We start from the raw sequence: 15816 nt of genomic DNA on the forward strand, positions 1-15816 counted from the left end.
CACATGCAAGATACTGGAGGAGAACCTCAAGCTCCCAGGCCTCTGGTAGAGGACCCGAGCTCAGAGGATGAAACAGACCACCCGCAGAGGGTGAGAAGGGAATTTATATATAATTTTTAAAAATAACCAAACTGAATATTTGGTTATTTTTAAGCCCTCTGTCATTTGGCAGGTTACAATTAACACCTTTGACTAGTGTAAATGAAGACATGATAGAAGGAAAGGTCTTTTTTATTGTTTTTGAGTGAGTCGAAAAACCCCTTAGGGACTACACTGGCCTTTTTTTTTTTTGGAACTTTATGTGATGCAAGAGTAGCCATAACACATGCCTTTTTTTGCTGTAATTGGTGAATGACTTTAGTTTCCGTATTAATGTCAACGTTTTCTGATTCTATTGGCTCTGACTGTTCGAACGACATGTCAATCGTCAAAATTGACGAATGTGTTCCTGAGAAACTGCCCCGTGTAGTTTTGAAAAATGAATTGGGAGGTTTTACGCAGAGAGCGCAGAGCGCAGTTATTGTAATGTAATTATGAGATATATTAGTTTTTCTTGTGATCATATCATTTTGACAACTTAGTTGTCATTGCTATTTGCATTTTCATTGTTATATAATTCTATTTGAAGTGTTATTGTGAGTTAATCTGTTCCATTTTCAGTCTATTACAATTTGTCTATTTTTTCTCTTTTTATGAATGAATGCAATGTGGACTTTTCAAAAGAACCCCCCAAAATAATTTAGATTTAATTACTTATTTATGATATATAATAATGTATTATATGAAAAGAATAAATGATTAAAACAGAACCTACAGAAATAAAAACTAAGAAAGTTCAAATGGCACAAATTGTTCCAAAATGGCTAATTTGGAAGGTCCGCCTAGATTTTTATCTACACTGAAAAAAGAGATTTTGGAGAGTGGTAAATATGATCTAAAAAAATCATATAAAATTAATATTTTTTTATTTAGCCAAGGAATTATAAAATAATGGGTAAATTTTACATATGCTACCCATTCGTTAACAGTAAAAACCATTACATTGGAAAATAGAGGAAAATATACCCCCGAATCTTAAGTCTGGTGCTCCAAAGTCGCACATGCGTCAGACGCGTTTTTGAATGAGCGGGACAGGGAACTCTGCAGCCTTTGGCGGTAATGCTACTAACAATTTGTTGCCAACCGACAACAACAACAACAAGAAGAAGAAGAACTCTGCATCCTCCCTGCCATCGAACCGTGAGCTGAAGGTAAGCTATTTGTGAATAATAGCGCGAAGGCAAATTGTAATATTTGAAATGATGAGATATTACACTTCCCTTATATTCAATGTGCATCTGGTAACATGCCATTACTTGAAATCAACGATTGAATCTGTCCCTGGCGCCACCATGACGGTTGACTGTCTGGACAACTAAGTTGCAATGAAATGTGTTCGCGGTGTGCTTTTTACAAGATTAGCTAGCATGCATGACAGTGTCTGACCGCTGGTTTTAAGATTAGAAATGCAGCTTTTTCTAATATATTGAATGGACGGATGTTTAGGCAAAACATTGACTGTAAAGGGGTTAGTTCAGCTTTTGCCGAGTGTGGTTAAGGTATAATGGTCAGTAAGTATCTGCAGGTCTCTGCTCCCACATCACGCTGCACCGAAATACACAGCTGTCAATGAGGAACAATTCATTAGTGTATTATCGCCGCACATGAGAAGTCCCGTCTTAAAATACTACTATACTAATATGTCGCCAACAAACTTGACTGACGTGTTTTATGTTGTTTACTTGTTAGCTCTGTTAGCTCCCTTAACATGGCTGCTAGAGTCCGTCGCGGTCTGTTTAAAAACAAAATGATCCGCTCTCCAGATTACCTGCATACCTGCGCACGTGTCTCTGTTGTTAAAGTTTAGCGTTACTTCTCAGAGTTTTATTTTAAAATCGTTTCAAACATTAAATGAATTAAAATTGAAATAATTTGTAAAGAATTGATGTGCACAAAGTTGAGCTCCTTACAAACTTAAACTACCCTTTTGTTTTAAGCAATTCGGTCTTACTGTATGTAATTCTCTCCCCACTCTCCACTAACAGTCTTTTCACTAAATTGTATCTCCCTACAGACACACAGCATTGAGAAAAAAAGGGATGCAGTTGTTGCTGCCTCATTAACTACCTTGGTGAAAGACGAGATCTTTTCCATGACTGCCAGGTATGTCATTGATAACAGATAATTGATTAACTGAGGGATCCTCTCCCCTTCTCCTTTTATCTTCTGATCACTCCCCTTTGCTCTCCTTTAGATAAGTTGAAATGTATTGAAACAGCGTCTTCAATTAAATTAAAAATTATTTTTTTAGTTTTAAGGCCACAAGTCCTTAAAACTAATACAGCAAACAGTTGAATGTCCTGTATGTCAAAGTGCAGTTGCAGTGCTACATCTGACTAAGACTTATTCCAGTGTTGTAGTTTCCAATTGGCTAGCATAAGCTCTCCTTTGGACATTACGGAGTCCCCACAACAACATTAACCAGTGTACCAGTGTGTTAGATGCTGGTACAAAGTTGATCCCCAGAGGACTTGTAACTACTGTGTGTTGGATCCCATAAGTCATGTCTGAGGTGTGTGGTCTCCATAAGTCATGTCTGAGGTGTTTGTAACACACAAAAACCAATGCAGCACCTGAAAATGTAGAAGATTTGAATTATTTCATTGACACAGTGTTTAATATGTTTTAGGGTTTAGGTTTTAATTCACAATTTCTATCATCATTTTTAACTTCATTTAAAAATGTCACTGTATTTTTCAAGAATTAGTTTTATGAAGCAAGAACTTGGTGTACATGTTTACATACAAATAAGTATTTTAAAATATTCAGACATTGACCATTGCAAGTGTGGAACCAACAAAAATGGATTCCAGTCTCCATCACTCTCTCAGCACTCAGAGAAAATTATGAGACGTTGAAGAGGACAGAGCTCTAAACAGGTAGCTATCTCAGATTAGCTCCATACTTAACATTGTTTGGCTTATTATCTGTTGAAATCATATAATTTTGATTCTCAGTGGCAGCTTTGCTAGATTAGTGAATATCACCAAAGATCAACATTTTGGACACCTATTATATCCTGTCTCAGGTTTAGATGCTGCAGACTTGGATTTAAAGACTTGAATAACAAAACTAATTGAATCAAATGTAACATTGAGGTCAAGTGCCTGTGCAATGTGTTGTGTTGACATGCGTGTGGCTGACTGACATTTATGGCCACAAGTCCTTAAAACTAATACAGCAAACATTGAAATGTCCTGTATGTCAAAGTGCAGTTGCAGTGCTACATCTGACAAGACTTATTCCAGTGTTGTAGTTTCCAAATTGGCTAGCCAAAGCTCTCCTTTGGACATTACGGATCCCCACAACACACATTAACCAGTTACCAAGTGTGTTAGATGCTGGTACAAGTGATCCCCAGAAGGACTTGTAACTAACTGTGTGTTGGGTCCCATAGTCATGTCTGAGGTGTTTGTAACACACAAAACCAGATGCAGCACCTGAAAATGTAGAAGATTTGAATTATTTCATTGACACAGTGTTTAATATGTTTAGGGTTTTAGGGTTTTAATTCACAATTTCTAATCATCATTTTAACTTCATTTTAAAAATTCACTGTATTTGTTCAAGAATTAGTTTAATTGAAGCAAGCACTTGGTACATGTTTACATACAAATAAGTATTTTAAAATATTTCACATGACCATTGCAAGTGTGGAACAACAAAATGGATTCCAGTCTCCATCACTCTCTTCAGGCACCAGAGAAAATTAGAGACTTGAAGAGGACAGAGCTTCTAAACAGTCGCTATCTTCAGATTAGCTCCATACTTAACATTGTTTGGCTTATTATTCTGTTGAAATCATTATAATTTTGATTCTCAGTGGCAGCTTTGCTAGATTAGTGAATATCACCAAAGATTCAATATTTTGGACACCTATTATATTCCTGTCTCAGGTTTAGATGCTGCAGACTGGATTTAAGACGTAATAACAAACTAATTGAATCAAAAGTAACATTGAGGGTCAGAAGTGCCTGTGCAATGTGTTGTGTGACATGCGGTGTGGCTGACTGACATTTTATGGCCACAAGTCCTTAAAACTAATACAGCAAACAGTTGAATGTCCTGTATGTCAAAGAGCAGTTGCAGTGCTACATCTGACTAAGACTTATTCCAGTGTGTAGTTTCCAAATTGGCTAGCCAAAGCTCTCTTTGGACATTTACGGAGTCCCACAACACACATAACCAGTGTTACAAGTGTGTTAGATGCTGGTACAAAGTTGATCCCCAGAAGGATTGTAACTAACTGTGTGTTGGGTCCCATAAGTCATGTCTGAGGTGATGGTTCCATAAGCCATGTCTGAGGTGTTGTAACACACAAAAACCAGATGCAGCACCTGAAAAATGTAGAAGATTTGAATTATTTCATTGACACAGTGTTTATATGTTTTAGGGTTAGGGTTTAATTCACAATTCTATCATCATTTTTAACTTCATTTTAAAATTCACTGATTGTCAAGAAATTAGTTTTATTGAAGCAAGCACTTGGTTGTACATGTTACATACAAATAAGTATTTTTAAAATATTCAGACATTGACCATGCAAGTGTGGAACCAACAAAAATGGATTCCAGTCTCCATCACTCTTCAGGCACTCAGAGAAATTATGAGACGTTGAAGAGGACAGAGCTCTAAACAGGTAGCTATCTTCAGATTTAGCTCCATACTAACATTGTTTGGCTTATTATTCTGTGAAATCATTATAATTTGATTCTCAGTGGCAGCTTTGCTAGATTAGTGATTCACCAAAGATTCAACATTTGGACACCTATTATATCCTGTCTCAGGTTTTAGATGCTGCAGACTTGGATTTAAAGACTTGAATAACAAAACTAATTGAATCAAATGTAACATTGAGGGTCAGAAGTGCCTGTGCAATGTGTTTGTTGAAATGCGTGTGGCTGACTGACATTTTATGGCCACAAGTCCTTAAAACTAATACAGCAAACGTTGAATGTCCTGTATGTCAAAGTGCAGTTGCAGTGCTACATTGACTAAGACTTATTCCGTGTGTAGTTTCCAATTGGCCTAGCCAAAGCTCTCCTTTGACATTTACGAGTCCCCACACACAACATTAACCAGTGTTACCAAGTGTGTAGATGTGGTACAAAGTTGATCCCCAGAAGGACTTGTAACTAACTGTGTGGTTGGGTCCCCATAAGTCATGTCTGAGGTGTTTGTAACACACAAAACCAGATGCAGCACCTGAAAAATTAGAAGATTTGAATTATTTATTGACACAGTGTTAATATGTTTAGGGTTTTAGGGTTTAATTAATTCCTAATCATCATTTTTAACTTCATTTAAAAATGTCACTGTATTGTTCAAGAAATTAGTTTAATTGAAGCAGCATTGGTTGTAACATGTTTACATACAAATAAGTATTTTAAAATATTTCAGACATTGACCATGCAAGTGTGGGAACCAACAAAAATGGATCCAGTCTTCCATCACTCTTTCAGGCACTCAGAGAAATTTATGAGACTTGAAGAGGAAGAGCTTCTAAACAGGTCGCTATCTTCAGATTTAGCTCCATACTTAACATTTTGGCTTATATTCTGTTGAAATCATTATAATTTTGATTCTCAGTGGCAGTTTGCTAGATTATGAATATCACCAAAGATTCAATATTTTGGACACCTATATATTCCGTCCAGGTTTTAGATGCTGCAGACTTGGATTTAAAACTTGATAACAAAACTAATTGAATCAAAAGTACATTGAGGGTCAGAAGTGCTGTGCAATGTGTTGTGTGACATGCGGTTGGCGCTGACATTTATGGCCACAATCCTTAAAACTAATACAGCAAACAGTTGAATGCCTGTATGTCAAAGCAGTTGCATGCTACATCTGACTAAGACTATCCAGTGTTGTAGTTCCAAATTGGCTAGCAAAGCTCTCCTTTGACATTTACGAGTCCCCACAACATTAACCAGTGTACAGTGTGTAGATGCGGTAAAAGTTGATCCCCAGAAGGAGTTTAACTGTGTTGGTCCCATAAGTCATGTGAGTGTAGGGTCCCATAAGCATGTCTGAGGTGTTTGTAACACAAAAACCAGATGCAGCACTGAAAAATGTAGAAGATTTGAATATTTCATTGACACAGTGTTTAATATGTTTTAGGTTTAGGTTTTAATTCACATTCTAATCATATTTTTAACTTCATTTTAAATGTCACTGTATTTGTTCAAGAAATGTTTTTATTGAAGCAAGCACTTGGTTGTACTGTTTACATACAAATAAGTATTTTAAAATATTTCAGACATTGACCATTGCAAGTGTGGAACCAACAAAAATGGATTCCAGTCTTCCATCACTCTCTTCAGGCACTCAGAGAAAATTTATGAGACTTGAAGAGGACAGAGCTTCTAAACAGGTAGCTATCTTCAGATTTAGCTCCATACTTAACATTGTTTGGCTTATTATTCTGTTGAAATCATTATAATTTGATTCTCAGTGGCAGCTTTGCTAGATTAGTGAATATCACCAAAGATTCAACATTTTGGACACCTATTATATTCCTGTCTCAGGTTTTGGATGCTGCAGACTTGGATTTAAAGACTTGAATAACAAAACTAATTGAATCCAAAGTAACATTGAGGGTCAGAAGTGCCTGTGCAATGTGTTGTGTTGACATGCGGTGTGGCTGACTGACATTTTATGGCCACAAGTCCTTAAAACTAATACAGCAAACAGTTGAATGTCCTGTATGTCAAAGTGCAGTTGCAGTGCTACATCTGACTAAGACTTATTCCAGTGTTGTAGTTTCCAAATTGGCTAGCCAAAGCTCTCCTTTGGACATTTACGGAGTCCCCACAACACACATTAACCAGTGTTACCAAGTGTGTTAGATGCTGGTACAAAGTTGATCCCCAGAAGGACTTGTAACTAACTGTGTGTTGGGTCCCCATAAGTCATGTCTGAGGTGTTTGTAACACACAAAAACCAGATGCAGCACCTGAAAAATGTAGAAGATTTGAATTATTTCATTGACACAGTGTTTAATATGTTTTAGGGTTTTAGGGTTTTAATTCACAATTTCTAATCATCATTTTTAACTTCATTTTAAAAATGTCACTGTATTTGTTCAAGAAATTAGATTTTATTGAAGCAAGCACTTGGTTGTACATGTTTACATACAAATAAGTTTTTAAAATATTTCAGACATTGACCATTGCAAGTGTGGAACCAACAAAATGGATTCCAGTCTTCCATCACTCTCTTCAGGCACTCAGAGAAAATTTATGAGACCTTGAAGAGGACAGAGCTTCTAAACAGGTCGCTATCTTCAGATTTAGCTCCATACTTAACATTGTTTGGCTTATTATTCTGTTGAAATCATTATAATTTTGATTCTCAGTGGCAGCTTTGCTAGATTAGTGAATATCACCAAAGATTCAACATTTTGGACACCTATTATATTCCTGTCTCAGGTTTTAGATGCTGCAGACTTGGATTTAAAGACTTGAATAACAAAACTAATTGAATCAAAAGTAACATTGAGGGTCAGAAGTGCCTGTGCAATGTGTTGTGTTGACATGCGGTGTGGCTGACTGACATTTTATGGCCACAAGTCCTTAAAACTAATACAGCAAACAGTTGAATGTCCTGTATGTCAAAGAGCAGTTGCAGTGCTACATCTGACTAAGACTTATTCCAGTGTTGTAGTTTCCAAATTGGCTAGCCAAAGCTCTCCTTTGGACATTTACGGAGTCCCCACAACACACATTAACCAGTGTTACCAAGTGTGGATGCTGGTACAAAGTTGATCCCCAGAAGGATTTGTAACTAACTGTGTGTTGGGTCCCCATAAGTCATGTCTGAGGTGTGTTGGGTCCATAAGCCATGTCTGAGGTGTTTGTAACACACAAAAACCAGATGCAGCACCTGAAAAATGTAGAAGATTTGAATTATTTCATTGACACAGTGTTTAATATGTTTTAGGGTTTAGGGTTTTAATTCACAATTTCTAATCATCATTTTTAACTTCATTTTAAAAATGTCACTGTATTTGTTCAAGAAATTAGTTTTTATTGAAGCAAGCACTTGGTTGTACATGTTTACATACAAATAAGTATTTTTAAAATATTTCAGACATTGACCATTGCAAGTGTGGAACCAACAAAATGGATTCCAGTCTTCCATCACTCTCTTCAGGCACTCAGAGAAAATTTATGAGACTTGAAGAGGACAGAGCTTCTAAACAGGTAGCTATCTTCAGATTTAGCTCCATACTTAACATTGTTTGGCTTATTATTCTGTTGAAATCATTATAATTTTGATTCTCAGTGGCAGCTTTGCTAGATTAGTGAATATCACCAAAGATTCAACATTTTGGACACCTATTATATTCCTGTCTCAGGTTTTAGATGCTGCAGACTTGGATTTAAAGACTTGAATAACAAAACTAATTGAATCAAAGTAACATTGAGGGTCAGAAGTGCCTGTGCAATGTGTTGTGTTGACATGCGGTGTGGCTGACTGACATTTTATGGCCACAAGTCCTTAAAACTAATACAGCAAACAGTTGAATGTCCTGTATGTCAAAGTGCAGTTGCAGTGCTACATCTGACTAAGACTTATTCCAGTGTTGTAGTTTCCAAATTGGCTAGCAAAGCTCTCCTTTGGACATTTACGGAGTCCCCACAACACACATTAACCAGTGTTACCAAGTGTGTTAGATGCTGGTACAAAGTTGATCCCCAGAAGGATTTGTAACTAACTGTGTGTTGGGTCCCCATAAGTCATGTCTGAGGTGTTGGGTCTCCATAAGTCATGTCTGAGGTGTTTGTACACAAAAACCAGATGCAGCACCTGAAAAATGTAGAAGATTTGAATTATTTCATTGACACAGTGTTTAATATGTTTTAGGGTTTTAGGGTTTTAATTCACAATTTCTAATCATCATTTTTAACTTCATTTTAAAATGTCACTGTATTTGTTCAAGAAATTAGTTTTATTGAAGCAAGCACTTGTTGTACATGTTTACATACAAATAAGTATTTTTAAAATATTTCAGACATTGACCATTGCAAGTGTGGAACCAACAAAAATGGATTCCAGTCTTCCATCACTCTCTTCAGGCACTCAGAGAAAATTTATGAGACCTTGAAGAGGACAGAGCTTCTAAACAGGTGCTATCTTCAGATTTAGCCCATACTAACATTGTTTGGCTTATTATTCGTTGAAATCATTATAATTTGATTCTCAGTGGCAGCTTTGCTAGATTAGTGAATATCACCAAAGATTCAACATTTTGGACACCTATTATATTCCTGTCTCAGGTTTTAGATGCTGCAGACTTGGATTTAAGACTTGAATAACAAAACTAATGAATCAAAGTAACATTGAGGGTCAGAAGTGCCTGTGCAATGTGTTGTGTGAACATGCGGTGTGGCTGACTGACATTTTATGGCCACAAGTCCTTAAAACTATACAGCAAACAGTTGAATGTCCTGTATGTCAAAGGCAGTTGCAGTGCTACATCTGACTAGACTTATTCCAGTGTTGTAGTTCCAATTGGCTAGCCAAAGCTCTCCTTTGGACATTTACGGAGTCCCACACACACATTAACCAGTGTTACCAAGTGTGTTAGATGCTGGTACAAAGTTGATCCCCAGAAGATTGTAACTAACTGTGTTGGGTCCCCATAATCATGTCTGAGGTGGTGGCTCCATAAGCCAGTCGGTGTTTGTAACACACAAAAACCAGATGCAGCACCTGAAAAATGTAGAAGATTTGAATTATTCATTGACACAGTGTTTAATATGTTTTAGGGTTTAGGTTTTAATTCACAATTTCTAATCATCATTTTTAACTTCATTTTAAAAATGTCACTGTATTTGTTCAAGAAATTAGTTTTTATTGAAGCAAGCACTTGGTTGTACATGTTTACATACAAATAAGTATTTTAAAATATTTCAGACATTGACCATTGCAAGTGTGGAACCAACAAAATGGATTCCAGTCTTCCATCACTCTCTTCAGGCACTCAGAGAAAATTTATGAGACCTTGAAGAGGACAGAGCTTCTAAACAGGTAGCTATCTTCAGATTTAGCTCCATACTTTATATTGTTTGGCTTATTATTCTGTTGAAATCATTATAATTTTGATTCTCAGTGGCAGCTTTGCTAGATTAGTGAATATCACCAAAGATTCAACATTTTGGACACCTATTATATTCCTGTCTCAGGTTTTAGATGCTGCAGACTTGGATTTAAAGACTTGAATAACAAAACTAATTGAATCAAAAGTAACATTGAGGGTCAGAAGTGCCTGTGCAATGTGTTGTGTTGACATGCGGTGTGGCTGACTGACATTTTATGGCCACAAGTCCTTAAAACTAATACAGCAAACAGTTGAATGTCCTGTATGTCAAAGAGCAGTTGCAGTGCTACATCTGACTAAGACTTATTCCAGTGTTGTAGTTTCCAAATTGGCTAGCCAAAGCTCTCCTTTGGACATTTACGGAGTCCCCACAACACACATTAACCAGTGTTACCAAGTGTGTTAGATGCTGGTACAAAGTTGATCCCCAGAAGGATTTGTAACTAACTGTGTGTTGGGTCCCCATAAGTCATGTCTGAGGTGTTTGTAATACACAAAAACCAGATGCAGCACCTGAAAAATGTAGAAGATTTGAATTATTTCATTGACACAGTGTTTAATATGTTTTAGGGTTTTAGGGTTTTAATTCACAATTTCTAATCATCATTTTTAACTTCATTTTAAAAATGTCACTGTATTTGTTCAAGAAATTAGTTTTAATTGAAGCAAGCACTTGGTTGTACATGTTTACATACAAATAAGTCTTTTTAAAATATTTCAGACATTGACCATTGCAAGTGTGGAACCAACAGAAGTGGATGACAGTCTTCCGTCACTCACTTAAGGCACTGAGAGAAGAATTTATGTGAGCATGAAGATGACAGAGCTTCTAAACAGGTAGCTATCTTCAGATTTAGCTCCATACCTAACACTGTTTGGCTTAGTATTCAGTGGAAATCATTATAATTCTGAGTCTCAGTGGCAGCTTTGCTAGATTAGTGAATATTACCAAAGATTCAACATTTTGGACACCTATTATATTCCTGTCTCAGGTTTTAGATGCTGCAGACTTGGATTTAAAGACTTGAATAACAAAACTAATTGAATCAAAAGTAACATTGAGGGTCAGAAGTGCCTGTGCAATGTGTTGTGTTGACATGCGGTGTGGCTGACTGACATTTTATGGCCACAAGTCCTTAAACTAATACAGCAAACAGTTGAATGTCCTGTATGTCAAAGTGCAGTTGCAGTGCTACATCTGACTAAGACTTATTCCAGTGTTGTAGTTTCCAAATTGGCTAGCAAAGCTCTCCTTTGGACATTTACGGAGTCCCCACAACACACATTAACCAGTGTTACCAAGTGTGTTAGATGCTGGTACAAAGTTGATCCCCAGAAGGATTTGTAACTAACTGTGTGTTGGGTCCCCATAAGTCATGTCTGAGGTGTGTTGGGTCCCATAAGTCATGTCTGAGGTGTTTGTAACACACAAAAACCAGATGCAGCACCTGAAAAATGTAGAAGATTTGAATTATTTCATTGACACAGTGTTTAATATGTTTTAGGGTTTAGGGTTTTAATTCACAATTTCTAATCATCATTTTTAACTTCATTTTAAAAATGTCACTGTATTTGTTCAAGAAATTAGTTTTATTGAAGCAAGCACTTGGTTGTACATGTTTACATACAAATAATTTTTAAAATATTCCAGACATTGACCACTGCAAGTGTGGAACCAACAGAAATGGATTCCAGTCTTCCGTCACTCTCTTCAGGCACTCAGAGAAGAATTTATGAGACCTTGAAGAGGACAGAGCTTCTAAACAGGTAGCTATCTTCAGATTTAGCTCCATACTTAACATTGTTTGGCTTATTATTCAGTTGAAATCATTATAATTCTGATTCTCAGTGGCAGCTTTGCTAGATTAGTGAATATTACCAAAGATTCAACATTTTAGACACCTATTATATTCCTGTCTCAGGTTTTAGATGCTGCAGACTTGGATTTAAAGACTTGAATAACAAAACTAATTGAATCAAAAGTAACATTGAGGGTCAGAAGTGCCTGTGCAATGTGTTGTGTTGACATGCGGTGTGGCTGACTGACATTTTATGGCCACAAGTCCTTAGAACTAATACAGCAAACAGTTGAATGTCCTGTATGTCAAAGTGCAGTTGCAGTGCTACATCTGACTAAGACTTATTCCAGTGTTGTAGTTTCCAAATTGGCTAGCATAAGCTCTCCTTTGGACATTTACGGAGTCCCCACAACACACATTAACCAGTGTTACCAAGTGGGTTAGATGCTGGTACAAAGTTGATCCCCAGAAGGACTTGTAACTAACTGTGTGTTGGGTCCCCATAAGTCATGTCTGAGGTGTGTTGGGAATCCATAAGTCATGTCTGAGGTGTTTGTAACACAAAAACCAGATGCAGCACCTGAAAAATGTAGAAGATTTGAATTATTTCATTGACACAGTGTTTAATATGTTTTAGGGTTTAAATTCACAATTTCTAATCATCATTTTTAACTTCATTTTAAACATGTCACTGTATTTGTTCAAGAAATTAGTTTTTATTGAAGCAAGCACTTGGTTGTACATGTTTATATGCAAATAAGTCTTTTTAAAATATTTCAGACATTGACCAGTGCAAGTTTGGAACCAACAGAAATGGATTCCAGTATTCCGTCACTCTCTTCAGGCACTCAGAAGAATTTATGGGACCTTGAAGAGGACAGAGCTTCTAAACAGGTAGCTTCAGATTTAGCTCCATACTTAACATTGTTTGGCTTATTATTCAGTTGAAATCATTATAATTCTGATTCTCAGTGGCAGCTTTGCTAGATTAGTGAATATTACCAAAGATTCAACATTTTAGACACCTATTATATTCCTGTCTCAGGTTTTAGATGCTGCAGACTTGGATTTAAAGACTTGAATAACAAAACTAATTGAATCAAAAGTAACATTGAGGGTCAGAAGTGCCTGTGCAATGTGTTGTGTTGACATGCGGTGTGGCTGACTGACATTTTATGGCCACAAGTCCTTAGAACTAATACAGCAAACAGTTGAATGTCCTGTATGTCAAAGTGCAGTTGCAGTGCTACATCTGACTAAGACTTATTCCAGTGCACCAGTTTCCAAATTGGCTAGCAAAAGCTCTCCTTTGGACATTTACGGAGTCCCCACAACACACATTAACCAGTGTTACCAAGTGTGTTAGATGCTGGTACAAAGTTGATCCCCAGAAGGATTTGTAACTAACTGTGTGTTGGGTCCCCATAAGTCATGTCTGAGGTGTGTTGGGTCCCCATAAGTCATGTCTGAGGTGTTTGTAACACACAAAAACCAGATGCAGCACCTGAAAAATGTAGAAGATTTGAATTATTTCATTGACACAGTGTTTAATATTTTAGGGCTTTAATTCACAATTTCTAGTCATCATTTTTAACTTCATTATAAAATGTCACTGTATTTGTTCAAGGAATTAGTTGTTATTGAAGCAAGCACTTGGTTGTACATGTTTACATACAAATAAGTCTTTTAAAAATTTCAGACATTGACCAGTGCAAGTTTGGAACCAACAGAAATGGATTCCAGTCTTCCGTCACTCTCTTCAGGCACTCAGAGAAAATTTATGAGCCTGAAGAGACAGAGCTTCTAAACTGGTAGTTCTTCAGATTTAGCATACTTAACATTGTTTGGCTTATTATTCTTAAATCATATAATTTTGATTCTCAGTGGCAGCTTTGCTAGATTAGTGAATATTACCAAAGATTCAACATTTTGGACACCTATTATATTCCTGTCTCAGGTTTTAGATGCTGCAGACTTGGATTTAAAGACTTGAATAACAAAACTAATTGAATCAAAAGTAACATTGAGGGTCAGAAGTGCCTGTGCAATGTTGTGTTGACATGCGGTGTGGCTGACTGACATTTTATGGCCACAAGTCCTTAGAACTAATACAGCAAACAGTTGAATGTCCTGTATGTCAAAGTGCAGTTGCAGTGCTACATCTGACTAAGACTTATTCCAGTGTTGTAGTTTCCAAATTGGCTAGCAAAGCTCTCCTTTGGACATTTACGGAGTCCCCACAACACACATTAACCAGTGTTACCAAGTGTTAGATGCTGGTACAAAGTTGATCCCCAGAAGGATTTGTAACTAACTGTGTGTTGGGTCCCCATAAGTCATGTCTGAGGTGTGTTGGGTCCCATAAGTCATGTCTGAGGTGTTTGTAACACACAAAACCAGATGCAGCACCTGAAAAATGTAGAAGATTTGAATTATTTCATTGACACAGTGTTTAATATGTTTTAGGGCTTTAATTCACTATTTCTAATCATCATTTTTAACTTCATTTTAAAAATGTCACTGTATTTGTTCAAGAATTAGTTGTTATTGAAGCAAGCACTTGGTTGTACATGTTTACATACAAATAAGTCTTTTTAAAATATTTCAGACATTGACCAGTGCAAGTTTGGAACCAACAGAAATGGATTCCAGTATTCCGTCACTCTCTTCAGGCACTCAGAGAAGAATTTATGGACCTTGAAGAGGACAGAGCTTCTAAACAGGTAGCTATCTTCAGATTTATCTCCATACTTAACATTGTTTGGCTTATTATTCAGTTGAAATCATTATAATTCTGATTCTCAGTGGCAGCTTTGCTAGATTAGTGAATATTACCAAAGATTCAACATTTTGGACACCTATATATTCCTGTCTCAGGTTTTAGATGCTGGCAGACTTGGATTTAAAGACTTGAATAACAAAACTAATTGAATCAAAAGTAACATTGAGGTCAGAAGTGCCTGTGCAATGTTGTTTGACATGCGGTGTGGCTGACTGACATTTTATGGCCACAAGTCCTTAGAACTAATACAGCAAACAGTTGAATGTCCTGTATGTCAAAGTGCAGTTGCAGTGCTACATCTGACTAAGACTTATTCCAGTGTTGTAGTTTCCAAATTGGCTAGCCAAAGCTCTCCTTTGGACATTTACGGAGTCCCCACAACACATTAACCAGTGTTACCAAGTGTGTTAGATGCTGGTACAAAGTTGATCCCCAGAAGGACTTGTAACTAACTGTGTGTGGGTCCCATAAGTCATGTCTGAGGTGTGTTGGGTCCCCATAAGTAATGTCTGAGTGTGTTGGGTCCCCATATGTCATGTCTGAGGTGTTTGTAACACACAAAAACCAGATGCAGCACCTGAAAAATGTAGAAGATTTGAATTATTTCATTGACACAGTGTTTAATATGTTTTAGGGCTTTAATTCACTATTCTAATCATCATTTTAACTTCATTTTAAAAAATGTCACTGTATTTGTTCAAGAAATTAGTTTTTATTGAAGCAAGCACTTGATTGAGTGTTTACATGCAAATAAGTCTTTTTAAAAATATTCCAGACATTGACCACTGCAAGTGTGGAACCAACAGAAATGGATTCCAGTCTTCCGTCACTCTTCAGGCACTCAGAGAAGAATTTATGGATCTTGAAGAGGACAGAGCTTCTAAACAGGTAGCTATCTTCAGATTTAGCTCCATACTTAACATTGTTTGGCTTATTATTCAGTTGAAATCATTATAATTCTGATTCTCAGTGCAGCTTTGCTAGATTAGTGAATATTACCAAAGATTCAACTTTTAGACACCTATTAA

At 36.7% G+C, this 15816-nt stretch overlaps 1 long non-coding RNA gene across 2 annotated transcripts in view; it reads left to right on the forward strand.

The window, feature by feature from the left end:
- Positions 1-1039: 1039 nt before the first annotated feature.
- The window catches only part of LOC145554076 (uncharacterized), a 332923-nt gene continuing 318146 nt past the window's right edge, over positions 1040-15816 (forward strand). For both annotated transcript variants that reach the window (XR_014090108.1, XR_014090109.1), the window contains exon 1: positions 1040-2202. This is a non-coding gene — a long non-coding RNA (uncharacterized LOC145554076). The remainder of the gene's footprint in view (positions 2203-15816) is intronic.

The sequence above is a fragment of the Poecilia reticulata genome, chromosome 12 (assembly GCF_904066995.2).
Source record: "Poecilia reticulata chromosome 12, P_reticulata-male-v2, whole genome shotgun sequence".
NCBI lineage: Eukaryota > Metazoa > Chordata > Actinopteri > Cyprinodontiformes > Poeciliidae > Poecilia > Poecilia reticulata.